Below are 13,543 nucleotides of genomic sequence, written 5' to 3' on the forward strand. Positions count from 1 at the left end.
CTCCAACTCAAACCCCTCTGAACCCAAGCAGGGAAAATGAAAAGCAAACAATTTGTTTTTCACAAGGAGATAACAGCCTGTCCCTCCAAAGGAAGAGTGTTATCAGACTAATTTGTCCACAAAACTGGCTGAGCCTTAGTTCTTACAGATGGATCCTGCTGAAGATGACCCACCGCACAAAACTACTTAGGTACTGTGCTGGGACGCATTAACTTTCAAATGAGAAACTCCAACAGAAGAAGGAATTCTTTTGGAGAGAGAATACTAAAATGTCACTTTTGATGCCATTCTGAGCAAGTCAACAACTCACCCATTCATTCAGTTCATTAAGAATCACTGGGCAGTAGGCTTGGGGTTTAATACAAGAGATACAAAGATGACTAGCACGACGCAGGTGCCCAGGACTCTCCTTGGGAAGCCATGTAGTTGGTGCCATGATGGAGGGTTGAACAGTGGGTGGGCACCGAGTCCCTGCAGTCACCATGGAGACTTGGTTTGCATTCTATCCTTGCCACTTCCCGTATGTGCACACGTTGCTTTCATTTCCTCATGCCTCTGTGTAGAGCGTGATCATTCTTCTTTTGCCAGGCTCTTTGAGGGAACTTTTGCGCTAGTGTGTGGAGTGAGCTCAGCTCTGGTACACACTTACTTAAAAGACAGGGTAAGATTTTATTATTCACATTATGAGCAGTGCACTGAGATCACAGAAAATGGTCAGTTAGCGGTGGGAGTGCACGCTGGTAGAATGATCTAACATGCGTGAGGTCCTGCATTTGATCCCTGGCACTACCAAAAAAAGTGGGGGGAGAATAATCACAGAAATTGTCCTTGGAGACTCTAAATCAGTGGTTAGTAGCTGCCAAGGTGCATAATAAAAAGCCAATGAAGTACCTCCTTGGATTTGAACAGCAAATACACAGCAGCCATGGCTAGTGATGGTGCTATAGCATAAAAGAAGGCACCACCCAGGGTAACACCAGCATAGCTGGACAATACTCGCTGCATGCGTTCCTTCTAACAATTCTCCACTATGCACTAACATGTCTTTTGCCACATTGTGCAAGTGTGTCCTAACTCTAGGACTTAAGGAGCCTACAATTGAATTCAGCTGAAATAAAGGCTATTCATTTCTTTTGTCCCATCAAAACATGCAGGAAACTTCCTAGAGGAAAAGTTTCAAAAATACCCTTATTTCCAGTCACCCCTGTAGGAGGCAAGGGAGCATGTCAATAAGCACTTAATGAACAGCAGCCTCTGGACATACTGTCAAGGATGTCATCTTCTGAGGGCACCTGCCCTTTCCACTCTTAGTTCATTATTTCTCAGTCTCCAGTGGTGACAAAATTGAATTTCAAGGGATCGCTGGTCAAGCAATGTGGCCAAGGGATAAGTAATGATATCCCTAGGCACCTGCTCTCTCAGGAGGTGCTAACCCACTTGGAAGACAGCAAAGAGACCGCTGGACTGAGTGTCAAAAATCGCTCCATTTGAGGCAACCAGGCTCTGTGCACTCCTTGAGCAAGATCCCCTTTTGCTTTCTACCTTACTGATGATACTCACAAAACATCTACTTCTGCTTGTCTCTCCCTTCTTTGCCAGGGGTATTGGATCTGTTGGTTGCTTAGTTCAAGTGAAAAGAGGCAAATAATATTCATAGGGAACAAATATGGACTCCATAAGAGAATAAAACCTAAGCTGGGAGCTCAGATGCCTTCTCCTCACCTCCCTGGGTCTCTCCTCTGCTCCCTGCATTCCACCCTCCCTTCTGTGGACCTATATCTGCTCTGGCACACACAAGCTGCATTAGATCTGTCACAAAGGTAAGGAGGCCTAACTATCAAGATGCCCCATGAGGAGACTTCCTCCAAATCCATTTGTGATAGCATGCTCCATTTTGTGTTTATTTTTTCCACCTTTGTATTCACGCCAGAAATCTGGACCTGCTCCTGCCCATATGTATGGTCACAGTTTACACATCTCAAGCTTCACATACTTTTCAGTTAGGTTATTTAGCCTCTAATTTAAGTGGCCCCATACCAGAATCCTAAAAGAAACTGGAGTGGCAGTGTTTGGGGGTTTGTAAATGAACACCTTTATTTTTTAGAGCAGTTTCTGCTTACAAAGAAATTGAACAGAAACTACCATGAATCTCCATGTACTCATGGCCCAACTTGGGCCTTGCATCCACAATTCAGCCTGAACTAATTGACTTAGTTCTACACATTGCTGCCCACAGTGTCTATTGTGACAGCAGATGTATATCCTGAAGGAGGCTCCTCAAAATTTTTTGTTTTCCTCTTATTTTTAATTTTCATTTTAAAAATTTTACTTCTTCCCTTTCTTCAAATTCTTCCTTTTTTCTTTTTCATTTTCTGGCTCAGTCTCTTGCATGCCCATGTTATGCTTCATCTCCCTTTTTGTTCCAGTTCATGCCCTAATTGAGATTTCATCTTTCTTTTTCTTTTCTTCTTTTTCCTTCACTCGATGGTCATTAGTTTCAAATGAAAGTGAATACAATTTATAGCTTCCCTGTTACTGTTAAGTTGTTCTCTCCTTATCTTTGTTCTTGCACTCTGTCTCTCCCTCTTGTCTTCAATAGTTTCCTAGAGTTTTCAGATCATCCTGTGTCCTCTAGCTTCACTTAACACTTTCTCCTATTCTTTTACTTTTCTATTCCTCCCCTTCCAACTCCTTCTAAGTCCCCATCCTGAAGGGTAAAGTTGCTATATTGAACAGTTAATTCACTATAAACATATTTTGGGCTGGTCATCGATTTTGATTTAATTCATATGGTTAAAGGTGATAGATTAATAATTACTACAAATGGTAAATTTCTATGCTGTGCTTGATGCTATGTTGCTGATTGTATCGACTGGGCTAAAAGGTTGTGATTGATTTAATGAGTTGTCCTTTCTGATATTACGAAAATGAGAGTGTCTCTGAGTTATTAGAAACTCAAAATGTAAAGAGCAGCTATATCAGGAAGATCAAAGTACTAACCCAGGAATTAAACCAAGGACACCACCAACAACAAAAATTAAAATGAGAAAACACTGAAGCAAGGCACAAATACAGACTTCCAGTTCACCAACAGCAAACTCTAGGAGAAATGAGGTGGAAAATGCTGACAATCAACCACAATGACACCCTGAACTCATAGCACAGGAAGTAATAAAACAGATCAATCAGGCTCTAGAAAAATTCAATAGAAATATTGAACTCATCACACAGGAAGTAATAAAACAGATCAATCAGGCTCTAGAAAAATTCAAAATAGAAATAATTTTCCAGATAACTACAGAGATGATGAGCACAATAAAAGACATGATTAGAGATTCTAGAACAGAAACAGACCAAAAAAAAAAAAATAGATGCGCTCAGAACCATGATACATGGAATCCATGAAACAGATTCAGATACCCAGGAGATTAACTCTATTGAAAGCATTCAGAAAAAGATGAATGAGTGTGAAGATAGAATTTCAGACATAGAAGATAGGATTGCACTCAATGAACTTGAAAAGAGAGATATTTTAAAAACAGTGAGGGATCATGAAAAATTGATCCAACAACTCCTAGATGGTGCAAAGAAGAATAACACAAGACTCTTAGGAATCCATGAAGTAGCAGGAGAAAGTACAAATGACTTAAAAAAAGCTGTTCACAGAATTAATGACAGAAAACTTCCCAATATAGTTCTGGAAACATTATCCACAGCAATTAGACATGAGAAAGAAATTAAAGCAATAAAGATAGGAAAGGAAGAAGTTAAACTTCATTATTTGCTGATGATATGATGCTCTTCATAGAAGACCTGAAAAAACTCTGTCAAAATACTTCTAGACATAATTGACACTTTCAGCAGAGTAGCTGGATACAAGGTCAACACCCAAAAATCAATAGCCTTCTTGTACACAAATAAAAGACTTACTGAGAGAGATATTAGGGAAACAATTCCTTTCACAATAGCATCCAAAAAAAAATGAAATATGTAGGAATCAATCTAACAAAGAAAGCAAAAGACCTCTACACTGAAAACTACAGCATCCCGAAAAAAAGAGATCAAAGAGGATATAAGAAAATGGCAAGACATCCCCTGATCCTGGGTAGGAAGAATCAACATAGTGAAAATGGCCATGCTACCAAAACTGCTATACACATTCAATGCAATCCTAATTGAAATTCCAACAGCATATATCACAGAAATTGTGAAAATAATATAAAAACTATTTGGAACCAGAAGAGACCTAGAATAGCAAAAGCCATTCTAGGCAACAGAGACATTGCAGGGGGTATCACAATCCCCAAATTTGAAACTACTACAAAGCCACTGTGATAAAAACAGCATGGTACTGACAAAGAAACAGATCTGAGGATCAGTGGAACAGATTGGAAGACACAAAAACAAATCCAGATGTACTCAGCTATGTCATCTTTCACAAAGGAGGCAACCATCCTCAGTTGAGGAAAGATAGCCTCTTTAATAAATGGTGTTGGAAAAACTGGATTTCAATCTGCCAAAGATTAAAACTGGTCCCTTATCTTTCACAATCCATGAAACTAAAATCCAAGTGGATTAAAGATCTAAATATTAAAAACAAAAACTCTAAACTTGCTGGAAGATAAGTTAGGCAGAACTCTCGAAGACATTGGCATAGGAAAAGACTTTATGAACAAATCCTCAGTAGCACAGGAACTAACACAAAGAATCAATAACTGAGAGCTCATGTTATTTAAAAGCTTCTGCACTGCAAGAGAAACCAACAACAGAGCTAAGAGACATCCTACAATGTAGGAAAAAATTTTTACTAGCTGTTTCTCCAACAAAGCACTATCATCTAGAATATATAAAGAAATAAAAAAAATCAGGCCCCCCAAATATAAAGACCCTATTCAAGAATGGACATCTGAAATGAACAGACATTTCTCAGACAAAGAAGTAAAGGCAGCAAATAAATATATGAAAAAATGTTCAACATCACTGGTCATTCGAGAGATGCAGATGCAAACAATTCTGAGATTCCACGTCACCCCAGAAAGAATGGCTGCTATCAAGAAATCAACCAATAACAAATGCTGGTAGGGTTGTGGGGAGAAAGGGACCCTTCTCCATTGTTGGTGAGAGTGCAGACTGGTGAAACCACTGTGGAAATCAATATGAGATACCTCAGAGAACTAGGACTAGAGGTCTCATTTGACCCAGCCATCCCTCTGCTGGGTATCTTTCCAAAAGAATTAAAAGAATCATACCACAGTGATATATGCACACCAATGTTTATAACAGCACAGTTTGTAATCGCTAAAACTTGGAAACAGCCCATTTGCCCATCAGTTGGAGACTGAATAAAGAAGTAGTTTTTCTATAAAATGGAATACTACTCAGCTATAAAGAGTGAAAAAGTAGAGTCATTCATAAGAAAATGGATGTATATTGAGGCCATAGTCTTAAGTGAAATAAATAAGACACACATGTAAATACTGAATAGTTTCTCTGGTGTGAAAAACTGTAAGTGTAAATAAGATCCAAATTGTATAACTGACAATGTGAAATAGGAAGACAAGGGCTAAAGGTGTAGGGGAAGTGGGAAAGGTAGGGGAAAGGAAACAAGGGAAAAGAAAAAACACGAGAAAAGGAAAATCTGGAAACAAAGTCTTTGTAAATAGGGGAAGGTTGAAGGGGTGAAGGAGGGCAGGGGTATGGGGGAAAATGAGAAGCAAGATCTGATATGTAAAGGTACAAAATCCCAATGATGAATGTAACTGTACTGTATACTTAAAAAATACCAATAAATGCAAAAAAAAAAATGAAAGGAATATCACCAGTTCTGCTTTCCTAACCCTGACCCCAGCTCTTATGAGCTGGAAGGGCTATAGATAAACATCCTGAAAGTTAATGCTACATTTGGCTTAACATTGAACTGTCCTGTGACCATGATTTGTGATGGGAACTGTGGGAACTGGAATGTCTTATCATCTAAAATGAGGTCATGATTGTAAGACTCCTACAAAAGACAGATTGTAACCCAGCCCAGGGTCGGTGTTTTGGCACAGCCTTTGGTGCAGGCCAAAGTAAACTTTTTTATTTTGTTTTGTTTTGTTTTACCCACTTCTGTGTCTCTGTGTGTCATTTACCAGTTCCTTCCTCAACAAAATTATATATAAGAAAATGGTTGGTGTACTCTATAAGATCAGCATTAATATTCACAGAAGATGTTATTCTTCCATTCTCTTTCAGCGAATTTGAAAGAGCTTTAATCTACCATCCACTACTCTCTGATTGGGTCAAAACTGTTTCTAAGAATAAATCTTGTTTCTGCCCGATGCTCTTCTTAATCTTTTAATTTGCTGTTTAATAATCAAAGATTCACAAGTTTAAGAAAAACTGTTACACACCATGCTCAAATTTAGGGGGTAAAGGGAAAGATAATAAGGTGAAAACTGAACATGGCTTAACAGTTGAGTTGCTTCTCATTCTATCCAGGGTCAGACTACCGCAATAAAATGCATTTACAAAGCTGGAAAGTTTAAGACAATGTCTCCCACTTTTCTGATTAGAAGATGACTTATAGCTGACCTGTGGGATACACTGGCCCCCAAAGATGTTCACATCCTAGTATTAAGAACCAGTGAGTATATTAAATTACATGGCAAGGAGGAATTAAGGTCGCAGGTGAAATTAAGATTACCTGTCACCTGGCCTTGAAGTAAGGAGATTTTCCTGGATTACCAGAGTGGTGGGCCACTGTCATCACAAGGGTCCTTAAAAGTGGAAAAAAGAGGAAGAAGTCAACATCAGAGTGATGTAATGTGAGAAAGACCTGACCAACAACTATCACTGGGTTTGGGCAAAAAAGAAGGCCCCCAGGGCAGACTCTAGAAGCAGGAGGGTCAAGTAAATGAAAAGACTTCCAGAGGGATCCAGATATGCCCATACTTTGATTTTAGCTCAGAGAGACCATGTCATGCTTTTATCTTCAGAATTATGTATAACAAATTTGTATTTTTTAAAGTCATTAAATTTTTGGCACTTTTTTACAGCAGTAAAAGTTCCAATATTTTATTGTTCCTGTAACTGGCTTATTTGGGGGGAATTGAGGCAATAAGTTTCAAAAGGGTAGGGATACAGGTAGGATCTTCTATCACTCCAGCAGGGATCAGTAGCTTGCTCTATGCATACCAGGCATGCAGGGATAAAGACCTAACTTTCATCTACATACAGATCAACACAAATTAAGAATGTGGAAAGCACTGTCTAATTCCATTACTTACCAACATTGTATGTGTCTCAAAATGTTTTCACTGGAATTTCTAACCACTGAGGGAATAGAGAAAAGATTGCTATTGAAAATTCTTTCAAGGGACTGCTCACAAACTCGGCCTGTGTATTGGAATTTAGCAGAGTGAATTATTTGTGACAGCTGGTAAATGAAAACTGTTAGTGCCAGACAGTTTTAAAATGTGCAGGTCCCTTGTGACACAAATTCAGTTCAAAAAAGAATTTTGTCTGATGTGGATGTGGAATCTTTGTTTCTAAGGAAAATGATAGCAGAAATACACAATAGCATATGAAAATTTTAAATTATAAAATAAATTAATCCCAAAGAAACCCTAATGTAATGTATAACTCGCAGAGGTGAATTGTTATAATTGCAAGGAAAGAAGAAATATTCATTTTATTTTGAAAGACCTTAATACTCAACATACAATTTATCATATAAGCTACACAGATACAAAAAGTCAATGTCTGGCAAATTTCCCAAAAGAAACTCTACAAAGTCTGAGGAGTTCCAGTACCTTTGCAGCCATTAAGAAAATACCATGTAGGGCCAGTGACTTAACTCAGTGGCACCACACTGCCTCTCAAGTGCAGGGTCCTGAGTTCAATTACAGTCACAAGAAAGAGAGAGAGAGAGAGAGAGAGAGAGAATACCATGTAGTCTCAATATCCATAAAAGGACAATCTAAGACTTGGTTATTAAGGTACAGAGATGCTCTTCTTCCAGGGTACAGTATATTAAAAACAACTACAATTTTTACTAATTTTAAGCAGTTTTTGGAATTTTTAAGAGTAGGTTCAAGTTTCCAGGCCAGATTTGCACAATCTGAAGACAGGAAAAATGATACAAGTGCTACAAAGAAAAGCTAATCTTCTTTCTACTAGCAAACATTTCAGGAAATTATGAAATTTAGGAAATATTTAATTTTCCCAGAGGGATCTTATCTTTGACCAAAGTCTGAATAAACAAAAGTTGTGATTTGCTACTCAGCATACCAAATTCACTCTTTCTGTGCTAGGAGTCGGCTATTTTGCTAAGCTTTTCTAAGTACCTATTTTTAAGTATGTTTCTCAATAACATTCTGTTGTTGGTTGAATTGTGTCCAGAAAAAGATATGTGAACATCTATCTCAAGGGCAAGTGGATTATGGGCATATTTGGAAATACATCTTTGTGAATGTACTCACATCAAGATGAAAATCATTATACTGGTTTAAGGTCGTGCCTAATTCCATTGTCTGGTGTCATGTGAATATGTAGGAACACAGAGACACACAAGCAGAATGCCAGGTGCTAATGGGGCAGAAATGTTGGAGTGACTCAGTCCAAGCCAAGAAGCACCAAGCAGTGCTGGTGACTCCCAAAAGCAAGAAGACACATGGAAGAAATTCCCCCTCAGAGCTGAACCAACTTTACCTTTTTTTGGACTTCTGGCCTCTCTGACTGAGAAAACAGGTCTCTGTTATGTTAAGCCATCCAGTTTTCTGCTAGATGCTGCTTCAAAATTAGATTGCTCTTTTTTGCTTAAAGTTGTTTTTCATTTTCAGCAAAGTCTTCAGAATAAATTGTTATTGTTATTACTCTCAGTGAAAGTGGAGCTCTCTTATGTAATTGCCCACAAACCAGTAAAGTCATGGATACACATGACTTCTTGGGCCAACGCATATGGTACAGTTGTTAGACTGCAAAGAAAAATATGTGGATCAACCACAAAGATTGGCTTTTGCCATGCTCTCTGTCTTTCTGCCTAAAATCACAGTACACAATACATTATACAGAGACATTCATCATCACAGTACATTTGTGAAATTATTATATATTCATGATGTATTACACATCGAGATGTATTATCAATATTCACAAAAAAAAGTTAAGAGAGTAACCAAGGATCAAATTTCTCTTTGTAATATCCAATATTTCAAAACAAAATAAAGTTCACTCCTTTAAAATTGTTTACTTATCACCACTTTGGCATTATTGGAACACGGCTTGTGTTCTTATCTGGGGAATGCTGAACTCATTCCAATCTGTGTGTTCCACAAAGTCTTACACGAATATGTGGCCCCGATACTGTAAGGAAGCTATAAAAAGAGAAATGTAAGCATTTTGGCAAGTGTTTTTGCATATCAAATCAGCTAATTTAAGAGAGGGGTGAGCTCACTCAGCAGGAAGTAAGTCAGGGGCCAGCCCTCTTTCAGAGCACAGTGGGAGGGTTCATTGATTCTATGGAGCTTTGAATTGTGTGCCTCCAAAGAACACGTCTTCAAAAGCTCTTGCTATCCTGCCTGGTGCCAAAGATCAATAGTGAGTCTTTAAATGGTCCCCACAGAGAGTACAGAGGCTCCCAAGTTGGCATCTGTGTCAGCGGGAACTGCTCCTTTCCAGTGCTGAATGGCTCACCAAATTTCACTCATTTTTAAAAAAAGAAGTATCTTTGGGGTTAATCTCTTCTGTAGTTAAGAAATCTCTCCTCCTTTCAAAGAGATTGTACTTGGAAGAGAAAGCCACCCTCCCCCACGTCTTGCTTACTCCTCATCCTGTGGCAATCAGGTTCTCCTAAAAATGCACAACCTCATTCCACAAAAGTTCCCATCAGGATTTCACAGAGCTTCTCTACCAGACACGTGAAGTTGTTACATTGAAAAGGCAGCTTATGTGACCCACTTGACTTCACTGTGGCATTTAATGACATTCCTCTGGACAATGTCTCATAACTTTCGGGAGATGATCTACATCCATTCCATTGTTCATTAATAATCTCCTCGCAAAGTCCCTCGCAAACTCTCTTTGGTATTGTGTCTCATGTAATTTCATCTTGAATCTTTTCTCTTTCTATGAATTCTTCCTGGATGTTCTCATTTAAACCCCTGGCTTTAATTATCTCAAACTTGACTAAATACATCTGTCCCATTAACTCCATGTGCTTCTACTGGCCAGTACGGAATGTCCTCAAGAATATCCAATGTGCAACTCAAAAATCATCATGCTAAAAACTACTATTGTCACCTCTCTCCACTCCTCACCTGATTCTTTTCCTCTGAATCCTAACTCAGGACCTGTTTGAGGAAATGGGGATAAGACAATGAATGAGAAAACCAAAACTTCTGCCCATACAGAGTTTCATTTCCGTCAGAGATGAAAATTACAAGTAAATCAAAGAGCAGCCACTAACAGTGGCTTAAATAAATCAGGACATTTTGGAGTTTTTTTTTTAAGAATGAAAAGTAGGGGTAAGTGACTTTACATTGGTTCCATTATTAAAGGGTCAGAGCATGTGCTTTTGAGACTTTCTGGGGTGTTGATGTTTTAAGGATCATATTCAGAGCACCCAGAAGGAAGAGGAGCAGCAGCAAATCCCAGGAACACTTAACACTAACTCTGCCGATGGTTTACTGCACGGGTGTCAAATGTCCACCCCAAGCTACAGAGAAGATAGGGAGGGGAGCACCAGTTTTTGCTGTTTCTCTAGTGAACATTTGCAAGGCAGAAGGGGATGATATTAGTACTGAGTTAGCAGCAGGGGTCACTATAGCATCTATATGGGTTGAGCTTTTTAATCTATTTCCATATGAAAATGAATGCTGCAAAGGACTCAGTAGAAAAGGGTATTGCAAAACCCCTGGCTTTAAATAAAGGAAGCTTCTACGATGTCTGTCCAGTACAGTCAGCTGTTACAGTCACATCTGGCTCCTGAGCACATGAAATGTGGTGCTGAATTAAGGTGTGCAAATCCCAAATTCACAGTACGAAGAAAAAGAACTAAAATGTCTTATCAATTATTCACTATATTAAAGTATATCGAAATGAAATTTGGAGTGTATTATAAACATTTGTCTCTCATTTCTTTTCCCTCTTTTTAATGTGGCTACTAGAGAATTGAAGTTACATGTGTGGCTCCCTTGTTTACTAATGGATTGCCTTGTGCTGGATTATTAAACAACCCTTTCTGTCTCTAAAGAGAGCTTCCCTTCCTGCCTCAGTGTTGGCTGTCATGGTTTTTCTAAATCTGGACAGATCCTACCAAAAGAGCATCTCCGATGGCAGGATAACTCAAAAAGTATCACCTAGTAGCAGATAACATTCATAAAAGTGATTGCATCAAGGCCAAATGGAGTGGCACACACCTGTTAATTCTAGCACTTGAGAGGCTGAGGCAGGAGAATCAAGAATTCAAGAACCTGGACTACATAAAAAAAAAATTTAAAGCAAGATTAAGTTGAGAAAATGTTTCAAGCTAAGGATCACATTAGTAAATGTCAGTAATACTCTGAGGCTATCAATGAGAGGATCTGAATATCTGGCTGCATTGAGAAATCCAATTTAATTTAATCCTTTCCTTAATCTTTAGCTTTTTTTTTTCATTGTAGGCAAGGAATTTTGAAATTCTAATTTTGCTACAGCCTTCTTCATGACTTTATATTAAAAATTTAATCAGTGGCTCTGGTGAAAAAAAAAAAATAGATGAGTTGGAACATGGAGTCTGTCGCAACCTGTTGTAGGCAGAATAATGACCCTTCCCAGGATGTCTCTGTGTCCTAATTTCCCAGGACCTAATATGCAACCTTATACAACAAAGTGACTTTACAGATGTGGGAAGATTATCCTGGGTCGTGCAGGAAGGCCTATTCCATGGCATTGATCCCTGAGGCAAGAAGCCTTTCACAGCTGTAGTCCAAAGGAAACGTAACTATGGAAGAACGGAGAGAGCAGACAACAGCAGCCTCACAAGCAGGAAGTGGGTGGAGCCGAGGAACATGGGTGACCTCCAGAAGCTTGAAATACGGGAGAAATCTGTTTCAGAACCGCCAGGAAGGAATGCAGCTCCGCAGACCCTTGATTTTAGCCCTGGGAGACCCAAAGTCACATTTCAAACCTCTGAAACAGTGACGTAGTAAAATGATGTTTAACGCCATGAAGTTTGTGCTAATCTGTTTCGGCAGCAATAGGCAACTAATGCACAGCTCAAAGAGCTAAACATGAAAACACTGATTTTTTTTTTTGAGAATATTGTTATCCATACAACACAAAGTTCTTACCAGTCTCCTATTTGCTCTCAGAAGTTAGACCTAAGAGATCCTCGAGTTTGTGAGAAACGATTCCCATGTGAGCCTCTCTTTTATTCATTCTCCCTTCCCCCGAACACAAGAACACATGCAGAAATGGCCCGTGAAAATTTCCCAGAGAATCAAAACAAATTTACTTCCTTCTACTATTTATTTTTTTTTCAAGTAATACATACTCATTAAACCCATTAGAAGAAATACCATTTTGATTTTCATGTTTCTGTCCTATTTTTACTACCTTGTAGATTGGGTTCTTTTTTTCCCAGCTTATTTATATTGCAGCGGTCATTCTATCCATCTTCCTCATAGTGTACTTAAACTACTACGCCATGCTCAACATCTTTTTGTCTGTGTACAGAAATTTGCTCATGCAAGAGATTATGCTGTTGGAAAAATAAAACAACTCAGCAACATCTCTCCACCCTGTTAGAGTAGATGGAGTTGAGCAAAGTCATCCAGGATAAAATACTGGCTGCTTCATAAGCAAGCTTTTATTTGAAATGCAGCACTGAAACGGCAATAAGAATCACTGACAACTAGAAAAGTCATCAGGGGAAAAGAACAGAGAAGAAAGCCATTGATTATCAAAAATTCCTTCAAGATTACTCTTGAAGATTTTTTTGTTTGTTTTGTTTTTTTCAGTTGAGGTCTCACTATGCTGCCCAGCCTGGTCTCAGACTCTTAGACTCAAGTGATCTTCCCAGCTCAGCTGGAACTTTGGCGCATGCCACTGCACCCAGTTCCTCTTTCAGACTGGCAGGAAGAGAGAAAACTCATTAGCATAAACCATACTCGAGGAATCAGAAGTCCTTAAGTTTCCCTTCTGTTAATGGGTCCAGAGCAAATTAACTCAAAGTTCCATGCATATAAATGTGGGGGTTCCATCATACACACTTATAATTCTGAAGAGTCCCAGACCAAACCCTTGCTCTAATCTTCCCTTGCATTATTTTGGTTCCTCTGACTCTACCTTTTGGTATTCCTTTGGATGTCTCTGATCTGCCTTGCTTCTGTGCTTCCAAACATGACCCATCGATACAAGGTTATTTTGAATGAAGGGTAATGGTACAAAAGCACCATTTGCAATAGACAGAATCAGCACTGCTCCCACAGTTGCTCTGCCATTCTCAGGCCCAGAGAATATCTCTGTTGTTGCCTCTTCTCTAATGTCCCAATATTCCTTCTCATCACGTCAGTCTATTCCT

Source organism: Fukomys damarensis, unplaced genomic scaffold (assembly GCF_012274545.1).
Source record: "Fukomys damarensis isolate Sample0158 unplaced genomic scaffold, DMR_v1.0_HiC HiC_scaffold_24, whole genome shotgun sequence".
Taxonomy (NCBI): domain Eukaryota; kingdom Metazoa; phylum Chordata; class Mammalia; order Rodentia; family Bathyergidae; genus Fukomys; species Fukomys damarensis.